General features: G+C 44.8%; 1 long non-coding RNA gene across 1 annotated transcript in view; it reads left to right on the top strand.

Moving 5' to 3' along the window:
- The window catches only part of LOC115465565, a 46730-nt gene that overhangs the window by 7260 nt on the left and 19386 nt on the right, over nt 1–20084 (top strand). Inside the window, exon 2 of the long non-coding RNA XR_003941433.1 lies at nt 9522–9751. This is a non-coding gene — a long non-coding RNA (uncharacterized LOC115465565). The remainder of the gene's footprint in view (nt 1–9521; nt 9752–20084) is intronic.

Below are 20084 nucleotides of genomic sequence, written 5' to 3'. Positions count from 1 at the left end.
AGTTTTATAGCGAGAGAAAACAATCCTGACAGCCTTTGCAGTAGTCTCCTGCCATAAAGCAAACTTTTTTGCATGCACCATAGACAGATGTCATATGCACGCGTTGACTGATGTCATATGCGTTCATGAAGACTGATTCATTGTTTATTGTTCCACAACACTGCTACATATGGAATACATACACGTAGTACATTTCCGCACAGACAGTACACGGACAGGACACACTTCACACATGTGCAGATACTATTGTATTAAAAAATGCAAGCACACTGCTTTCCGACAGATGGCATATTTCCCATACATGTGCATGCAGATACTATTAAATAATTCTAGCAGACTGCTGCACTGAGAGGTCACCCTCATGCAACGACAACTCAAACCTGCTGGAAAATTTTGAACGTCTGTGCATCACATGGGAATGCTCGTTTTAATACATATGAGCTGGTTTTCATAGATTTAAATAGTGTTTTCGTTCACTGCTTCTGTGAACAGTAAAAGCAGAGCCAAGACCCTTTGTGTATTAGACACACAATAACATACACGCTAAACTGACTTAAACTGGTCTAAATAAAACATTGCAAGCCCAGTCTGCTTTGACCATCTTCCCCTTGGTTGGCAACCAGAACATGAAAGGCATTTTGACTGAACTTTTTCAGACCTCTAAAAAGATGCATTTGTCACCACAAGGGGGCCCCGAATTCCTTTTAAAATCCCTGCTAACATGATCTACATAGATCTCTCTCTCTCTTTTTATGTATATACTAGTAAAAAAGGCCCGTTTCTGACACAAATGAAACGGGCGCTAGCAAGGTTTTCCTCGGAGTGTGTATGTTTGTGAGAGTGACTGTTTGAGAGTCAGAGTGAAAGTGTGAGTGTGTGAGAGAGAGAGTGTGTTTGTGAGAGAGTGTGTGTGTGAGAATGAGAGTGTGTGCAAGTGTGTATGTGAGACACAGTGTGATAGAGAGTGTGTGTGTGTGCCCATCCATGCTCCTCTGTCCCCTGCCCCCTCCATTCATCCCTATCCAGCATTTTCCCTCTCTGCCTGAGGCCTGCCCTGCAATCCATATCCATCCATGCCCATCTGTCCCCTCCATTCATCCCTATCCAGCAATTCCCCTCTCCCTGAGTCCTGCCCTTCCAATCCATGCTCATCCATGCTCATCTGTCACCTGGCCCCTCCATTTTTCCCTATCCAGCATTTCCCCTCTCTGCCTGAGGCCTGCTCTGCAATTCATATCCATCCATGCCCATCTGTGCCCTCCATTCATCCCTATCTAGCAATTCCCCTCTCCCTGAGTCCTGCCCTTCCAATCCATGCCCATCCATGCTCATCTGTCACCTGGCCCCTCCATTTTTCCATATCCAGCATTTCCCCTCTCTGCCTGAGGCCTGTCCTGCAATCCATATCCATCCATGGCCCTCTGTCTCCTCCATTCATCCCTATCCAGCAATTCCCCTCTCCCTGAGTCCTGCCCTTCCAATCCATGCTCCTCTGTCACCTGGCCCCTCCATTCATCCCTATCCAGCAATTCCCCTCTCTGCCTGAGGCCTGCCCTGCAATCCATATGCATCCATGGCCATCTGTGCCCTCCATTCATCCCTATCCAGCAATTCCCCTCTCCCTGAGTCCTGCCCTTCCAATACATGCCCATCCATGCTCATCTGTCACCTGGCCCCTCCATTTTTCCGTATCCAGCATTTCCCCTCTCTGCCTGAGGCCTGCCCTGCAATCCATATCCATCCATAGCCATCTGTCCCCTCCATTCATTCTTATCCAGCAATTCCCGTCTCCCTGAGTCCTGCCCTTCGAATCCATGCCCATCCATGCTCATCTGTCACCTGGCCCCTCCATTTTTCCCTATCCAGCAATTGCCCTCTCTCCCTGAGGCCTGCCATGCAATCCATTTCCATCCATGCCCATCTGTCCCCTCTATTCATCCCTATCCAGCAATTTCCCTCTCTCCCTGAGTCCTGCCCTCCCAATCCATGCCCATCCATGCTCCTCTGTCCCCTGCCCCCTCCATTCATCACTTTCCAGCAATTGCCCTCTCTTCCTGAGCCCTGCCATCCCAATCCATGCCCATCCATGCTCCTCTGTCCCCTGCCGCCTCCATTCATCCTTTTGCAGCAAGTCCCCTGTCTCCCTTTCATGACCCCCCTTGCATCCATGCTCCTCTCTCTCCCATGTCCCAGCCTGGGCCGCCCTCTTCTCCCCCCCCCCCCCCCCCCTTCGCATCCATGCTGTCATTTCTCCCCTGCCCTCCCGCTCCCATTGTTGTTCTTTAGTGGCCACCCTCTTCTCTCCCCCCAACATGGTTGTTTTGTTTTTTTTTTTCTTGTTTTTAAATTTACCTCCGTGCCGGTTCCGGCAGCGAAGCGTCAGGGAAGGAGGCGGCGCTCCCGACGTCTAGGTTTCCCTTCGCTGTGTTCCGCCTTCTTTTGACGTCATCCTTGACGTCAGAAGAAGGCGGAACACAGCGAAGGGAAGGCTAGACGTCGAGAGCGCCGCCTCCTTCCCTGACGCTTCGCTGCCGAGCGTTGCGATTGGTTGAGTGTCATTGCTCCGCCCTCGACGTCATCACGTTTGACGCGTGGGCGGGGCAGACACAATGCGATCTCACCCCCTTCACTTTAGAATGTTGGCTAACAGAGGCTTCATTAGAACGTTGGAGGTGCGTTTTATATAGAGATATATATATATATATACAGAGAGAGAGAGAGAGAGATGAACAAACTTTGCAGAATTCTAAAATTCTCTGCTCTGAGTCCTCAGGCAATGCTCAGTTTCCGGAAGTCAGTCTGTCCCTGCCCGTGGCACCCCTGGGGAGAGCCGCAGCTCATGGGTTGATAAATGCTGGCTTAGAGTATCATATACCCTTGAGCTTGAGTGAAGTGGAACAGGTAAATGCAAATTACATAGTAAATGATATAGTAAGCATAGTAAATGATGGCAGTCTGCCCAACAAGATAAACTCATTTTACATGGTATGTGATACTTTATATGTATACCCGAGTTTGATTTGTCCTTGCCTTTCTTAAAGCACAGACCATAGAAGTCTGCCCAGTACTGTTCTTGTATTAAGTTCTGAAGCAAACATCGAAGCCCCTTAAAATTTACACTCTAGCCCATCCCTATCTATTCAGTAACAATCAGGGCGTAGACCGTAGAAGTCTGCCCAGCTCCCATTTTGTTTCCAATTACCGGCGTCGCCACCGAATCTCTGCTAAGATTCCACGGAACCATTCCTTCTAAACAAGATTCCTTTGTGTTTATCCCACGCATGTTTGAATTCCATTACCGTTTTCATCTCCACCACCTCCCGCAGGAGGGCATTCCAAGTATTCACCACTCTCTCCGTGAAAAAATACTTCCTGACATTTTTCTTGAGTCTGCCCCCCTTCAATCGCATTTCATGTCCTCTAGTTCTACAGCCTTCCCATCTACGGAAAAGATTTGTTTGCGGATTAATACCTTTCAAATATTTGAACGTCTGTATCATATCACCCCTACTTCTCATTTCCTCCAGGGTATACATGTTCAGGTCAGCAAGTCTCTCATACGGTTTGCAACGCAAATCTCTTACCATTTTCATAGCTTTTCTTTGCACCGCTTCCAGTCGTTTTACATCTTTAGCATGATGCAGCCTCAATACTCCAAGTGGGGCCTCACCAATGACTTGTAGAGGGGCATCAACACCTCCTTTCTTCTGCTGGTTATGCCTCTCTATGCAGCCTAGCATCTTTCTGACCATGGCCGTCGCCTTGTCGCATTGTTTCTTCACCTTCAGATCCTCCAACACCAACACCCCAAGGTCTCTCTCCTGAGTCGAGCTTACTAATCTCTCCCCTCCTATCCGGTATCTCTCTTTTGGGTTTCCGCACCCCAAGTGCATCACTCTACACTTCTTGGCATTAAATTTTTAACTATACCCAAATAGCTAGAAACCTCAGAAATTTAATTATCTAGTAAATGTTATGTGATGCAACAGTGTACAGTGCTATATAATTGTGCTCAGAATGCCATACATGAAACTCAGCCATAAAACAGCTTATATCATGTCATTGGACTCCACCATCATTGCACATCCCTCCCTACCTATCAATTGGAAGCTAATAACATCCAGTCAATATTGCTCTGTTATATCAAATACCGTATGCTGGGAAAAACAATGATACTTAGTGTTATCTGTCTGCTGTACTCCAACCCCGCTCGTGAGCCCTTGAGCCCAGACCCCCCCCCCCTCCCCCAACAGTAAGGAAGTCAAGGGGAACCCAGGGTAGACTGAACCACAGTAGCAAGAGCCCGCCTTCAGTGTACTCACCAAGGACACCAGCTTCGAGGAGAGGAACAGGCTTTCTCACAGGTAGAGGACACAGGAACCAGCCGGCAGCAACCGGCACTCCCCACGGAACAGCAGGCAAAGAGAAACTGGGGCAGCTAACCGTCTTCACCTGCACTTACGGTAGCTAACATTCAGTAAGAGTTGAGCCCTTACCTGCAGTCAGCCGGCAGGGCTTAGGGACTCCCAAACCAGTAGCAGCACTAGGAGAAGCTGAACCCCACTGAGAATCAGATCTGGGCAGACAGTACCCAGAATTAAACCAAGAAATACAAGCCAGAGGCAAGCTACTGGCTACAGCACACACCAGCTACAGGAAAAGGGGAGGGGCCACAGCAGGGAAGGAAGAGAAAGAGAAAATACCCAGGAAGACAAATGCTGCTCAGAAACCCAAAACTACACTCAGCTGCTCCCTCCAGGGGAAAACAACCAGAGAAGGGAAACGAAGAGAAACTAAACCCAGCACAGACACACAGCAAGGTAACACAGAACAGAGAGAGAAAGGGCAACATAGAATACCCCTCCGCCACAGCACAAGCTCTCAAACACAGATATCTAACAGGCTAAAGGCAAGCACATAGCTCAAACACCAAAGCACTGTACCCTGGGCTAGCAGGTAACAAATAGACCCAGGGTTGCCAGGTGGAAAATTTTTTCCCACCCAATCCAGCCTAAAAACAGCCCAAAACCCGCCCAAACTCAAACCCCGCCCCTGACACCCCCCACCCCGCGTCATCACCCCCGCGTCATCAACCCCGCCCCTGCCGTCATCGGCCCCGCCTCCCCGTCATCGGCCCCGCCCAGAACATCACTAGCCCCGCCCAAAACGTCACTAACCCCGCCCCCTGTGGCCGAAAAAACCGCCTGAAAACCGCCGAAAAGAAAAAAAAGAAGCCCAAAAAACCGCGACCCGCCGCAGGCAAAAATTTCCTGCGGCGGGTCGCGGAAAACCGCCCAATTGGGCGGTAAAACCGCCCACCTGGCAACACTGAATAGACCCTGGATACTGATGTCAGCACTGCAAACATCAGCTACACCTCGAGCTGACCAATGGCAGGTAAATCCCTCCCAGCTACTCTAGCAGAGACCTTCCCACCCCTCCCCAGCCTGCTAGCAGAAACATAACACTTAGCTTCTATATTATTGGCGTGTGCCATTGGATAGTAGGCGCTGCCCATAGTTTTAAAGTGGCTGTTGTTCAGATGGCATTCATATCTCGTATCCTTTCTTTTTTCCTTTTTTTGTTGATGTGCTAGTGCTAAACCGTGCAACTAATGCTCAGTGCTCTGTCGTTCCCAACATGCTGCATGTTTCGCCGGAGAGGCGTACTCAGGAGAACGATATCTAAAATCAAAACGCAAATTATCAATATCATGCACTGCCATCCTATTCTTACCATCTCTTTATATTACTGTGCCTAAACATTATTTTAAACTCACAATGTTCATGGAGATTCCAGGAGAAGAACAGATCACCGTCCCCACCCAGGTGTCTGTCTGAGCACATCTCATCTTCATCACTGTCGTCATGCCTCCCTTACACTTCTCTGTAGTCTCTTGCTCCTTCTCCTGCTCTCTGCTGGGGATATTGATCCCAATTGTTGCCGTCCAAATCAATTCTCACCCCACCTTTTCGCAGGTTACACTGGAACATCTCCAATCTTATTTATTTAATTATTTATTTAACAAATGTATAGCCTGCTTATCAAAACTATCCAAGCGGAGTACAACAAACATTCATAAAATCAATAACCAGTGTTGTTTTTCTAGCGAAAAAGGTGCCGGTACTCAAATACTAGGCCACCCTTCAGGAGTGGGGTAATCACTGAGGGACCCACCCCATAATAGCCAGGCCCCCTACAACCAGTCATAGAATCTATGACAAGACAGAATAGGTGTGTAGAGCCTGAACTCTTTCATTAAAACTTGGGTTCCATGGGTCAATTTTAGCAGACAATGGAAAAGGTGCCGGTACTCAGTACCCCCAAGTACCCCCTCAAAAAAAGCCCTGTCAATAACAAACATATCTTAAAATACACACATAGAAACTCAACAGATAACCCAACCACAGCCACCCGTTCCCTAATCCACCTCATGAAAATGTTTTACAAAACAAATATGTCTTTAATTGCTTCCTAAACAAAGACAGAGAAGAAATGTGATGCAATTCTGAAGAAAAAGCATTCCACAAACTAGGTCCTATCACAAAAAAGGCCCAAGAATGAACCTCCTCCAAATGAATCAGGTTACACAAGGGAACGCCCAGTAAACATTGACTCTGAGACCTAAGACTCAGCATGAGACAATAGACCCACAAACGTCAACCAAGAACCAGTGGAGCATCATCATGAAGCACCTTAAACACCAACATTAATACGTCACACAATAAGCAACCAGTGCAGTGACATCTAGTACGGCATAAAGTGATCCATTCTACCAACCCCAACAAGCATACAGACAGCAGAATTCTGAGCCGCTCACAAGGCTCTTAGGGTCCCTTGAGGCAGGCCACACAAAAGAACACTGCAATAATCAAGGTGAGGCAGCACATAACTCTGTAGAACAGTATGAAAGTTTTCTACAGAGAAAACTTTTAAGCCTTGCTACCAAATACATTTTAACATGCATAATATATATCACAGCTGCCACCTGCTGCCTAAAAGACAATGTAACATCTAAAATATGCCCCAAATTCTGGACCAAAGCGAGCACAGGGAGAGAAACATCATTCAAATAAAAACCAGTGAAAGGACACTGCTCACCCGAACGAGTCAGCCAGAAAATCTGGGTCTTCACCATATTCAAAGAGAGACCATTAGCAATCATCCATGTCTGAATGGTCTTAAAATGAGACTCCACAAATTAAAACCCTTCCTCAACCAAAGAGGGCACAGAAAAAAAAAACCTGCAAATCATCCGCATACGAATGATACCCAACCCTCAAACTGGCTAACAATTTACATACCAGGAGCAAAAATAAATTAAACAACATCAAAGATAAACACAAACTTGTTAGTACACCAGATGTCACTGCCACCCTGGCAGACTTCAACAACTGCTTGAACCATCTGAAAAACACTCCTAACCAAAAATGACCTAAACCAGGACAAAACTTTCCCAGAAACACCAAATGACCAAAGCTGCTCGAGCAATAACTTGTGATTAACGGTATCAAAGGCAGTCACAATGACCAGCAAAACCAATAAAATCCTTTTCCCCCTTATCAAAACCAGAACGAATCTCATCCAACATAGAAAGTAAAAAGGTTTCAATATTGTGTTTGGACTGAAATCCAAATTGGCAAGGGTCCAACAAACAATGGTGGTCACAAAATCTATCAATTGAGACACTATTTTTTCAATCACTTTAGCAAGAATCCCCAAATTAGAAACTGGGCAAAAAGTTTCAACCAAACCAGCATTCAACGAGTCACAAGTACCTGGCAAGTTCCCAAAACATCTGAGGCACAGTGCCTTCATCAAACATCCTATGTATCAGGGGCAACATATATGTACACAAATCAACATAACCGTGAAAAAGCTGATCACAGTTTAATGTCATTTACCATTCCCCAAACTGCATGTGTTGAACACAGCTTAGCTACCTTTTTTCACCTCCTCTTGAAAATAACATGTAAACTGCTGACTAGATTGTTAAAGAAATATCACTTGCCTGGGGAACAACAAAGACTCTACCACAGCAGCAATTCCTGCATTTGAGAAACTGCCCCAGCAATCTTCTCTCAAAGCACCTACACTTTGTAGTCAACAGTGATGTCTTATATGCCTCAGGGGCCACATTATACTCCCCTTGCATGTAAGCATTGTGGTTCCTCCTCCAGTTCCTCTCCTTTTTCCTCAACTCCCATTTCTGTTCCCTCAATTTCATTGAATACCAAGTGTGATGGATCCTCCGCTTAAACTCACCCAACTGCAAAGGGCAATTTTTTTCCAAGAATAACTCAAATGACCTATGCCTCCAATCTACAGCCTCCTCCACAGACAATTCCTCAACGCATGCCTTTCAAAGGAGAACAAAGGAGAAATCAGTTTTTCTGATTGAATACAAAGATATTACACTTTATATTGACCTTCATAGGTATGTACTGCATCATAAGATTTATGCAATACCACTATTGACATTTAGGGGTATGTTTACTAAGGTGCATTAGCATTTTTAACGCATCTGTAAATTTAAGGCATTTTAAACACTAACGTGCCTATACATTTCTAGGGGCGTGTTAGCGTTTAATGCGCGTAAACCAATTACGTGCGTTAAAAATGCTAACGTGCCCATAGCACTGCTTAGTAAACATAGGCGTTAGTCTATATATTAACACCTATGTTAATAGACAATCAATCCATGACTATGTAATTTTTTAAATATATTTTACATGTAATTGATTATTAATATTCCCTCTTCCAATCTTTAGATATATCGCACATTGCAAACCTTTTGGATATTTGTTATTTTTTTATAATCATTTCACATACATTCCATAGTATCACAAGCAGCATCTTCTCTTCTTAAATATTTTAATTAGATATCTCCAAAGGAGATTTCACACTTGTATTTACTGGAAAAAGATCATTCAAGTCCTCTCTCCTAACTTTGGGAGATGTCTTTTAGTGTAAGCCCTTTGGAAATTTTGTTATGTCATTTTTATTTGCTTCTTCTATACATTTATGTGTAAGTAGAATGGATTCTATTTTGTATCCTTAAATGGTTTATTTTAGCATTCTTTTACTAAGCCGCTGTAACATTTGTAGCTCGCGGTAGAAATCAACTGGTGGTTAAACGCCAAGACGCCCATACAATGGGCATCTCGGAGTTTGCCAAAAGCTGATTTCTACTGCAGTTTAAAAACACTGCTGTGGCTTATTAAAAGACCCCCTTAGTAATTATGTACAGATGTGTCATATGCACTCGTAGATTTATGCATATTTGAATGGATATTTATTATTTCTTTTTTATTCAAGGCTAATGTGTGTTTTTTCCAGTGTTTATTTTTTCTGTTAGGTTATTTATATGTGTCTATATGACAATTTTTCATATATATTTACTGCGATATGTTGACTGTCCTTCTTAAATGATTGGGTCTTCTCATGACTATAATTGTTACTTTTTTAAAATCTATTTTGTATTTATATTTCAAATTGTGTTTTTCTTGACCTTCTTTTAGATATTTTTTGGACTCCTGATGTAGGCCATTAGGCCAAAGCACAGCCCATGTTGAGTCCTTTGTTATTTTAATAAAGTACATCATGGAGCTGGGAGTGAATGAAGGAGGGTGCAGGTTCCCCGCCATTTCCTTCGGAGAATGCACCTAAATGGAGTGATGTTATCACAAAGTACAATTGAAGCATTGCACTTAAAAGGAGCATGTGCTTATGGCTGGTATGCCAAACCAGAGTAAGTTGACATTACAATGAATGATAAACATTTAGTACTGTAACATTCCATTGCAGGTAGGTGGAGTGTGCGTTTACCCGATGTGCAATTAAGTAGAGTGCCATGTATATCTTTTGATAGATGATGAAAGAATATACTGCAAACCAATTTTCATTCCTTTTTTTCTTTCTCTTTGGGTTTAAGCAGCTCTTCGTGATTCTTTCTGGCTGCCATACAATAGCCTGAATAAATCACATTTTGTGATATAATCTCTTTCCAGAATTCTGTTGCTCATTATATCTGATTCTTGAAATCCATTTTGTCAGAACAAATTCTTTTAACTCACAGAAACTGACTGTATGGTACATTTTCTTTAGGGGCCCCGTTATGGCAACTGGTAAAACGCAAAAATGTATTAACATCCGGTAAATGCAAGTGTGAAATCTCCTTTGAAGATATCTAATTAAAATATCTAAGAAGGGAAGGTCCTGCTTGTGATACCGTATCTTAACCCTAAGATTGAGGTCTCTAATGTTAAGCCAATCATGAAAGTCTAGAAGGCTTTCTTCACTACTATGCCAAAACATAAATATATCATCTATGTATCTCATCCACAATGCAATGTCTCCCTTGTATCTGTGTTCTTTCAAATGAAGCCTTCAAATTTTGCTGCACATAGTTGCGCCTATGGCCATACCCTTAATTTGTTTATAGAATGTACCATTGAAACAGGAAAAATAATCTGTATTAAAGCAATGGCAGCTACTTCTACAATGAACTCAACAACAATACGTGGATAGAGATTGTGATTTTATAATGCTTTCTTAATGATTGTTATTGCATCAGGTTGAGGAATATTAGTGTAAAGTGATTCAATATGAAAATAAACCAAAACAAAAATGTTCCCTAAGTCTTTGAGGTCCCTCAGGATGTTAATATTATCCTATAATCTCTCAAATAAGAGGGTATCTGAGGGAGCAAGGGTCTTAAATGATCAAATAAATTGGCAATGGTTCTAAAACAGAACCAATTGATGAAATAATAGGTCTACCTGGAGGTGCAGATAATGATTTGTGTATTTTTGGAAGCAGGTAAATTGGAAGAATGCACATTTTAGGATTCTCAACTTCTAGAAATGTAAATTCTTTGGCGGTTAAAAAGCCTTCATCTTTGCCTATGTCTAAAAGAGATGTAAGCCTCTTTTGTAACTGAAGGGTAGAGTCTGAACTGAATTTCTGATAGAAAACATGGAGGGGCATAATCGAACGCAAACGCCTATCTCCATGGGCGTTTATCTCCGAGAACGGGCCCGTGAAGGGGCGGGCCAAACCGTATTTTCAAAAAAATGGACGTTTTTGAGCTGGGCGCTTGTTTTTTTTAGCGATAATGGAAGCTAAAAACGCCCAGCTCAAAAACGTCCTAATCCGAGCCATTTGGTCATGGGAGGGGCCACGATTCGTAGTACACTCGCCCCCCTGATATGCCAGGACACCAACTGGGCACCCTAGGTTAGTGCGGTGGACTTCAGAAAAAGCTCCCACATACATAGCTCCCTTACCACGGGTGCTGAGCTCCCAACCCCCTCCCCCAAAACCCTCTACCCACAAATGTACAACACTACCATAGCTCTTAGGGGTGAAGGGGCACCTACATGTGGGTACAGTGGGTTTTGGAGGCCTCCCATTTACCAGCACAATTGTTACAGGTAGGGGGGATGGGCCTGGGTCCACCTGGCTGAAGTGCACTGCAGTACCCACTAAAAGTGCTCCAGGGACCTGCATACACGCAGGCCTCTAGGACTTGTTGCTGCTGTATAACATTGGCACACCAGTTGACACCTGAAGACTAATCTCTCCGAAAACATCCTTTATTGGAATAAGCACGCTTACTCACAGTTAACTGCAGAGGTTGTGCCCCACTGGCAACGAGTCTCCCTGGTACTGAGATTAGCAGTAGGTCAGAGCTGGCAGAATGCTGTACAATGCCCTCTTTCAGCCACATTCAAGGTAAGAACTAAGTTGTCTAACGTGGCTAACACAGGAAAGGGAACTAAAACTGGCTTACAAAAATGGCCACTACCGCATGGACTACAACAGGAAACACAACAGGGCACACTCTGACCCAGTAGGCAGGGGGGAAAGCGCCATGGGAGAAGAGCCTACCAACTACAACATCGTGAGACTGTAACACAAGCTAATGAAATCACGGAGCCCAATACCCTACACCCACCACAATGCAATGGTGATGTGACCCTGTAGTGCACCCGAGAGCCACATCTGACCCAGGGAAAGGCTGTGAGAGGATTGAACACATTCTGCTGTCATGGAGGTGGGTACGGCATTTGAGGCTGGCATACAGGCTGGGAAAAAAGTTTTTAAAGTGGGGTTTTTTTTGGTGGGAGGGGGTTAGTGACCACTGGGGGAGTCTGGGGACGTCATCCCCGATTCCCTCCAGTGGTCATCTGGGCAATTGGGGCACTTTTTTGGGACTTGTTCGTGAAAAAAAAGGGTCCAAAAAAAGTGACCCAAAATCGCGGTAAAAACGCCTTTTTTTTTTTTATTATCAGCTAAAGACGCCCATCTCTCCTCGGCTGATAACCACGCCCCAGTCCCGCCTCCAACACGCCCCCATCAACTTTATTCGTTTCCGCGACGGAGTGCAGTTGGAAACACCCAAAATCGGCTTTCGATTATACCGATTTGGGCACCTTTGTGAGAAAAACGCCCATCTCCCGATTTGGGTCAAAATATAGGCGTTTTTCTCTTTCGATTATAAGCTGGATTGTCTTCCAGCTATCTTTTAATTTCTGTTTCATAATCTTCCCCTGTTCATGATGACAATGGGTCTTCCTTTGTCAGCTTCCTTGATTACTATAGACATATCTTGTTGAAGGGACTGTACTGCTAACTTCTCATTTTTGTTAAAGATTATGAAAAGGTGTTTTGTGTTTTTGTTCAAGGGCAGTATACAATATCTCTAAGAGACTGTTAAGTAATGAAAAAGTCTCTGTTCGTAACAAAGGTTTATGTTTTGTTCCCACTGCACAATACAATGCCTTCAAAACTAGAATAGATTTATTTAAATTTATTAGAAAAATGAAAATCATTGACTAATTTGCAAATAATTCAGCATGTCCAACAGATATCTCCATAATTAAGAGGCACAGTAGATGGCAATCACCGAGTAATGTTAATTCCTTCATCCAAACCTACGAAAGTTTGGTCTTGCGAGATACAGCTGCCCTTCAACAACAATATTATTTGTAATTAGAGAAGGACTCTGATCACCACAGGGAGTGAGCTTTAAAAATATTACATTAGGTGCAGAACCAGTAATCTGTCAGATGGGAGGTTGGGGGGGGGGGGGGGCCATGACCCTTATTACCAGGAGCCCTGATCATTGTCAGTCCATCCCTGCCCCAAGCACTCACCCAGACCCTGCCCACCCCCAGCACCCAAACAATCCCTAAACCCTCCTCCTGAAGGACTCATCTAGTCCCTGAGCCCCTTCCCAAGTACTCGCTTAATCACAGAGTTTCTCTTCCCAAGCACTGAGCTGCCTCTTGCTATTCACTGGGAAATTTGAAGACCCTAAGGGGATCTTTTGCTAAGGCGCACTCATGTTTTTGGTGCACACTAAATATTGTAGGTGCGCTAAACGTTAGAGACGCCAATGCATTCCCATGGGTGTCTATAACATTTAACGCACCCATAATTACGCTAAAAACATGAGCGCGCCTTAGTAAAAGACACCGAAGTGATTGAAAAAGAGCAGACAGAAGGGCAAGCAGAGCAGGAGGAGCAGTAGCAGGAGACGTACAGTTCTGGGGCGGCCATGGCAATGGGTGTTCTGGAGTGGAGGTTTCATTAGTGCAGCCAGATGAAGGAGGAACAATTTACTGTACTCCTCTTGTGCAGTTCAAAGCAATATTTGAACTATGTGTGCTCTATCCAAATATTGCTTTGAAATGCACAACAGGAGCACAGTAAATTTGAACTATGTGTGCTCTATCCTTTATAGAGCACCACATTATTCAAGCATCTCACTGAACCACGCAGAAGGAAGACGCATCAGCACAGTCAGCAAGAAGAGAAGAAGCCATCCCATAGTGAAACTTATGTTAGAGAAAATTATTCCTCAAAATTTATTTTCCCTGCCTTGCTATCATAAGTGAAATATGATCATATGAATATAAAATATCTGTGCATGAGACTGGATAATTAAGAACTCTAAGGTCTGCAAGGGTTTTGAGTTTGGCGGTAAATAAGGGTCAAAATATAGTCTTCCCTTGACTGCTGAACTTTTAGTTAAGAGGTTTTTTTTAATAGTTAACTGTAGCTTAAAAGGCAATGTAATAACCATAGAACGGATGCCTTCAGTTAGCATGTGGCTTCTCTGAATGATGACATCTGAGAGGTCCTTGGCTTCATTTGGGGCTCTGTAGATCCCCAGATACTTTATAGCAGAAAAGCAGGTGTACCATCCCTTCCTTTCTCCCCTTTCCATCAAAATTCCCGACATGGGGGTCTCTTTGGATATAATTTGTGCTCGGGCACAAAGTGCTGCTCTCTGCAAATGTATTTCGTAAATAAGCTGGGTAATTACTGAATATTATTCTCAGTGGAACAGCAGCAGAGAGCCATTTGCATATGAATTATAGATTATTCATGTAAATAGCTCTGTATTTGTTTACAAAAACTAGATTAAGTCTTATTGAAAAGCGTTCTCTGTAAATATACCACAGCGGCTCTCCCTCCAGCCCATGCGGCCACATTCTGGAAGCTGTGTGCTAAGGTTGTCCTCAGCCATATGGAGCCTCCTTTCAGCCCACACATCTGCCAGAGTCAGTGGGTGCTTGTACCTAGGATAGCTCAGGAGCCAAGAAGGGACGCTTCTTGATGGGGGCATGCATAGTTGCCAGCGCTTGTGGGTGCATGCGTACCCCCAGTATTGAGCAAGTATTTATCCAAAGAGGGGTAATTTGTAATGGGTTTAGCAGACCCAGGCATTCTAAAAAGTTGGCTTCTATGGGGCAGTTTCATAGCTTCGGGTGGGCCTGGGTGGGCACAGGCCCACCCAATCTTGGTTCAGGCCCACCCAGCTGCAGCGCCACACTGCTCTCTTTCCCTCTCTCCTCCGCAGCATCCCGGCATCTGCACTCCAGTCTCTGAACCCTTCCCTCCCCGGTGTCAGTACAGGTGTCCATGGCACCTGCAGCAATTTATTCTTGCTGCTTGCACCGGCCCCACAGGCTTCCATCTGCCGCGTTCCACCAGACAGAAAACAGGCAATGACATCAGCGAGGGCGGGATATGGCAGATGGAAGCCTGTGGGGCCAGCACAAGCAGTGAGAATGAATCGCTGCTTGCACCGAGGATACCTGTACCAACATCGGAGAGGGACAGAGTTCAGAGACAGGAGCGAAGATGCCAGGACGCTGCAGAGGAGAGGGAGAAGAGGTGGGAGTAGGTGAAATAAAAACCTCTTATGTTCTTAAAAAATATCTCCAGGAAGATATTTGTGGTGTGTGGTTGGGAGGGGGCACGTGCATGTGGAAGGGCCCATCCAATTTACTTCTGGGCCCATCCAAAATACCGACTCTGGCTACACCTCTGCTATGGGGGTGTGCATGTGCACCCTGTTGATTACTGACAGACAGACCGTAAGCAGTGCTTAGGGGCAATTCTACAAGTAGGTGCTTCCTTTTAGGCACCTTGATGCCGGGCGATGGGTGCCTAGATTCCATTATAAAATACTAACATGACCAAGCATCGGCGTGCCTTACATTAACAATTACAATTACAATAAAACTTGTATTCTGCTACAAACCATATTCTGAATCACTGCAGATTACAATATATGAAAAAAAGACTAGGCCAACCCTAGGAGATAGCAACATTTTAAATCTCATAGACTAATTCAGCTAATAACAAAAAAAAATAACATCTTCCTAAACAGGTGACCAGTGCTATAATTAAAAAACATCCAATATCAACTCAAGTATGTGTAAAATAAGTGTGTTTTTTAACAGCTTTTGAAATTTCAAGTAACCTGGGGTCAATCTCAATTCAAGAGGGAGAGAATTCCAGCATAATTCCAGCACTGAGCTGATCTATAAGCAAAGCCTACTGCATGAATGGATTTATGCTTCACCTAAGCGAGTGATCTACTGTTTTGGTAACAAGCAGTCTAATTCTATATTCTGGGGCATGACCATAAAGTGTCTTATGCACCAGTGTACATACAACAAGCTGACAACAACATACTGACAACAAGCCTCCATTGGAAGCTAGTGGAGGCTCCTCAATAACCGTGTAACATGGTCTGATTTCTGCTTACCAAAGATCAATTTTGCGGCAGTATTCTGCAAGATTTGCAGGCGCCTCAAAGATGACTTAGAGCAGCCCGAATAGAGTGAGTTACAATAGTCAAGCTCAGACAGCACCAACCCTTGTACTACTATTTGAAAGTGTTTGTGATCTAATAGATGTTTGCTGTGTTGCAGCTGTCTCAGCTTGACAAAGACTTTTGTCACATACCTGGAATCTGACACGGGTTGTCCGGCGCGTGCAACCACGGCATTCCTGACTCTGATACGCTGGACGCTACGCGCATAGTTTTGCCTGTTTGTGGCACGTCATTTTGGCACATCCTCAGACTGCTGCGCGTCATCCCAGCACGCCTGCAGGTTGTGGCACAGTCCTCCTTGACATCAGACGCCTTCAGCTGTTAAGGAAGGAATCCTCCAGTGTGTCTTTGCCTCAGCTACTACTTTGTTGGTTGCACTGGTGCATTTTCTATTGTTGCTTTACTGCCTAGCCAGACCTCTGCTTGGCCCAGACCTTGCTTCCTGATTGCTACCTGCCTAGACCTCTGCTTGGACCTGACCTTGCTTCCTGTTTGCTGACTGCCTGGATCTCTGCTTAGACTTGACCCTGCCTGCTGTGGTTGTCTGCCTCGCTCCCTTGCTGTCTAGACTGGTTAGACTGGTACCCTTCCTGGTAGTCCTTCCTGCCTAGCAGGGGCATAGCCAGATGGCTAATTTTGGGTGGGCCTGAGCCAAAGGTGGATGGGCATGGAATTTATCTCCCCCCCCCCTCCCTGGCTCCACTCTCCACCCCTTCCCACCCATCCACCCACATGCCAACCCAAAATATTAAATACCTGAGATTGTAGGGGTCTCCAAACCCCACCAGCTGGGCCAATGTCAGCATCAGTTCGAGGCAAGTGCTGCCTGCCGGCTGCTCTTTGGAAAAGTGCTGTCTGCCCAAGGAGGAGGAAATCTTCAGTTGGCAATGTTTAGGGATCTCAGTCAGCCACAGTAACTGTCACAATTTGGGAGGGGCCTGAGTCCAAGATGGGTGGGCTCCAGCCCATCCAGGCCCACCTGTAGCTACACCACTGCTGCCCAGATACTCTGGAAGTCCTGCCGGCCTCCTGCACTCAGGGGCTCAACCTCTGGGGAACGGTGGCTACCACAGGTAAAACACTGGGCTTTCTGACTGGTTATTCTAGAACTGATCCCATGCCTTCGGGCCTGGTACCTCTGCTCTAGGATCAGCACAAGGGCTCACAACCAGCGGCTGTTCCCAGGTCGCTCGCCACAGCCCAGGACAGACCATGATAACTTTTCTAGTAAGTTGCTTGATCTGATTCTTCATATGACTATCCAGAATTATCCCAAACACCCTCAAGGAAGTTTCTAAAACAAACAGTGTACCTAAAATCAATAATGAAATATCAAAAGATGCTATTGATGTAGTTACACCAGCCATAGACCTGGCATAACAGTGGGTGCATAAATTACAGTATTCCGGAAGTTGTGGTGTAAGTAGCAGCCCCACCCATGCTTTAAGACACCAAAGAGCACCGATGAGTTCCATACAGTCTCGCAAAACAAAACCAATGAAGTGGAAAAAGCAAATCAAAATTTCCAGGATGATCAAAGTTTATTCTTCAAAAGAAATGCTGATAAAACAACCCAACACAGGCTGTGTTTCAACAGGGGTATCTGTCAAATCAGCATACAATATGTTGTTTTTGGAGTTGCCATATCAGCATTCTTATGAAGACGCAGCATAGCCAAGTGCTCCTCCACCCTATAGGTGTCTCTAGTGTTAGCTCGCGCTAACAAAAGTTAGTGCGCCTACAGTGTGGCTTAGTAAACAGAGCCCTTAGGTGTGCTTTGGATGAATTCTATAAATCCATACACAACGTTTTGGAACGCCCGCAACACACCCTTAGCCACACCCCCTTTTCAGATACACATGATTAAAATTAGGCGCCATGATTTATAGAATAGCGTGCAGAGAGACGTACATGCAGATGTTTAAGACTGCCAATTAACATTAATAATTGGTTGTTAGCACCCAATTATTGATGTTTCCGAGCTCATTAGTCAGTTTATTTGCGTGCGCTTCTCTGATGTGCGCACAAAGTTGTGTGTGGAAATTTGGGCACGATATATAAAATCCGGGAGATAGAGGGTAACTCTGTAACAGGGCATCTACTATAGGCGCTACCTCTTTTCTAAAGAAAAGTAGGTCTTACTTTTTTATAGAGTACTAGTACAAATGACCAAATAAACGACCATACATTAAGATGCAATTATGTACACCAGCCATGCCTAGATGTTAGCACTGTGATAAGGAAGAGGCTATCCTACCCTGGTTAGGCCCCTAGAGGGCGCTGTGCCCCTAAAATGTCCAGGGAGAAGGGCTGGGTGAGTTGCTGAAGGGAGCCAGTAAGGGGAGGTATAGCAGGAGGTCGCTAGGACCGAGGAGAGTCCTGGGGATAGAAACAGGTGCAGCAGGTTATGGGCTGGGTCCTGTTTGGCTATTATCCACTTATACTCCACCTTAGTGGTGAGGGAGAGAGGAGAGCTGGCAGCTGAGGAAGAGGGCTGGTAACTGAAGCAGAGGGATCCCCATGAGAAGTACTGGCTGTGCCCTTTGGACTGGTGGTAGAACTGTGTGTTCCCAAGAAGGAAGCTGGCTGGGGTAAGAAGGCCCTGGAGTATCAAGAATAAGAACTGTGTTCAAGGAGGGACTGTGTGTCCAGGGACTGAGTAAAAGACTGTGTGTCTAGAACAGTGAAGAGGTACTGTGTGTCCCAGAGGAAAAGACTGTGTGTCTAGAACAGTGAAGAGGTACTGTGTGTCTCAGAGGAAAAGACTGTGTGTCTAGAACAGTGAAGAGGGACTATGTCCAAGATGAAGAGACTGTGGGTCTAGAGCGGTGTGCTACAAGGAGGGACTGTGTGTCCAGGGACTGAGTTAGTACTGAGCCCAAGTGCCTGTGTGAGAGGGCTCAGGGGGAAGAAATCTATGGATATTGAACTGTGCAAGAAGAAATGTTTAAAAGGGAAGATTGCACTGAGTAGGAAGAAATGGGATGGTTAAGCTGGAAGAACTGTTTAAGCTTGTGAAAGTGTTTTAAGCTAAAAGAAGTGTGCCCCAGAGGCTGGAATAAAGATGTGTATGAAAATAGCCTGATGGGTGAGACCTGACTATGTTTGCCTTTTGAGAAGCAGGTCACCCTGAGCAAAAAAGGGTAGTAGATTAATTTGCATAAAATCTGCATACTGAGAACCAGCTCACCCTGAGTGAAAGAGGGACCTGGGATCCTGAGGTGGGAGCTTCATCATCACAGTAGCCTCATCATTTTCACAGCACGTAGAGGTCTTCAAAATTCATAGTGGTGTAGAATGAGTAAAAGTAAATTGTTTGCTCTTTTAAATAGTACAAAGACCAGGGAACATTCGAGGAAGTTACATGGAAATACTTTTAAAACAAATAGGAGGAAATATTTTTTTCACTCAAAGAATAAGTTAAGCTCTGGAACTCGTTGCCAGAGGATGTGGTAACAGCGGTTAGCATATCTGGGTTTAAATCAGGTTTGGACAAGTTCCTGGAGGAAAAGTCCATAGTCTGTTATTGAGATGGGCATGGGGGAAGCCACTGCTTGCCATGGGATTGGAAGCATGGAATGGTGCTATTAATTGGGGTTTCTGCAACATACTTGTGACCTGGCTTTGCCACTGCTGGAAGCAGGATACTGGGCTAGATGGACCATTAGTCTGACCCAGTACGGCTATTCTTATAAATAAGAGAATTGTATGAACTATGCATATACCTCTGGCCACAGGCTGCACAAATCCCCCCCCCCCCCCCCCCATGTGCACGTCCACTGACAAAGCATGTATCTTCAAATCATGGCTCAAATTTTTCCATTAGTCAATGTTCTATCAACGGTTATTTACACAAGGAAGTGGCCATCATCCAATCAACAAGAGAATAAATATACTCTCTTCAATTTCAGACAAATATGAAGAATCAGATGGTGATTGTTGTGGT

This window comes from Microcaecilia unicolor, chromosome 3, assembly GCF_901765095.1.
Source record: "Microcaecilia unicolor chromosome 3, aMicUni1.1, whole genome shotgun sequence".
Lineage (NCBI taxonomy): Eukaryota > Metazoa > Chordata > Amphibia > Gymnophiona > Siphonopidae > Microcaecilia > Microcaecilia unicolor.
This window is presented reverse-complemented; position numbering and strand designations above follow the sequence as displayed.